The 1,370-nt window shown below is 43.5% G+C and overlaps 1 long non-coding RNA gene across 1 annotated transcript in view; it reads left to right on the top strand.

The window, feature by feature from the left end:
- Positions 1-26: 26 nt before the first annotated feature.
- Positions 27-1,370, top strand: part of LOC119328365 — a 19,244-nt gene continuing 17,900 nt past the window's right edge. Inside the window, exons 1-3 of the long non-coding RNA XR_005158936.1 lie at positions 27-287; positions 372-420; positions 835-899. This is a non-coding gene — a long non-coding RNA (uncharacterized LOC119328365). The remainder of the gene's footprint in view (positions 288-371; positions 421-834; positions 900-1,370) is intronic.

Below are 1,370 nucleotides of genomic sequence, written 5' to 3'. Positions count from 1 at the left end.
CACGTATGGCACGCGGCGCGGGCGGCGTGGCCTAGGGGGTCGGCGCGGCCGCGGCTTCTCGTCGTCTCCGCCGTCGCCTCGACGCCTCGATGCCCAGCCGGCCGCCGCCGCACATCATGAGGTGGAATGCGACCCATTCCCTCGCCGTCCCCTCGGCCCAGGCTACCCCTAGCGCCACGGTCGCCATGCCCTGTCGTCTCCTCGACAGGAGGAAGAGCGAGGCCACAAACGGATCTGGAGATTGAATCGGGCTCCAATGGCTCCTGCGCGGCATGATGCATGTTAAGGTGATCTTTTTGTACATCTGTTCTTCCTCTGTCCTAGGTTCTCCATGCTTCCAGATTTTGATTTTTCCTTCAATTTTGACGCAGGGTGGTTGCTATCTCAGACATCTCCTCGTCCCTCTTCGTGTGCTGCTAGGTGAGCTCTTCTCCTCTAATCTTGTGTGCTGCGGTCTACCTTGAGGAGCGGGATTAGCGATTTTTGTTTTCTTCTTGTGGGAGAGATTCTCAGGTTTAGCTAGGTTCCAAAGAAGAGGTTTTTTTCTTTATCTTTCTTGTTTTGTTTGTACCTTGCTGCCAAGGAAAGCCATGGATCTAGCTAATATTTTACAAAGTACATGCTTCCTGCCTTGCTTGGTTGGTTGGCCATATTCTGACCTATGTCCGTGTATGCATAGATGTCCTAGGTAAGATATATCTGTATGTATATACGTGTGTGTTTTGTTTGCTTTGGCTGAAGATATACTGATTTTGCCCCAAACGAAACCAGGCATATTGCAATTTGCTTGATTCCCACTTGTGTTACTGTTAAGCATGGTTTATTTTTTTTCAGGAGCCTATATGTGATGTGTACTTGTGTTGGTGCCTTTACAGAAGAACCATTATGCCTTCCTCTCGGTAACCACAACAAGCTTTTACTTATGTGACGCCCGGATAATTAAGCTACAGTAAACCCCTGCTAATGGTGCCACGTTACCTCGGTTACTGTTGATAAACTCGAGTTGGTTCAAGCCGATTCAAATTCAAATTCAAAATCAGGCAAACAATAAAGGTTTTCAAACGTTAGAATTTAAAATGATCATCATGTGGCAAATAATCCGTAACTTATTTTGGGTGTTGGAACCAACCTTTTTCAAAATGTTTAAGTGCCTAAACTAAATAAAAACAGGGGCTAAAACAATTATTAAATACTTTTCAGTAATAAACAAATGTAAAACTAATTTATTTAGTGCCAAATTAATTATGACAGTAGCCTAACTAATAATGCTAATTTAGGGGCTGAGTTGATATATTATAAAAAAAACTGCATATAAAGTAAAACTAAAAGAAACAGGAAAATAGAAAAAAAAGGAAAAGGTCAAACAAAAA

Source organism: Triticum dicoccoides, chromosome 7A (assembly GCF_002162155.2).
Source record: "Triticum dicoccoides isolate Atlit2015 ecotype Zavitan chromosome 7A, WEW_v2.0, whole genome shotgun sequence".
Classification (NCBI taxonomy): domain Eukaryota; kingdom Viridiplantae; phylum Streptophyta; class Magnoliopsida; order Poales; family Poaceae; genus Triticum; species Triticum dicoccoides.
Note: the sequence above shows the minus strand (reverse complement) of the source record. Positions and strands in the feature narration are given on the sequence as shown.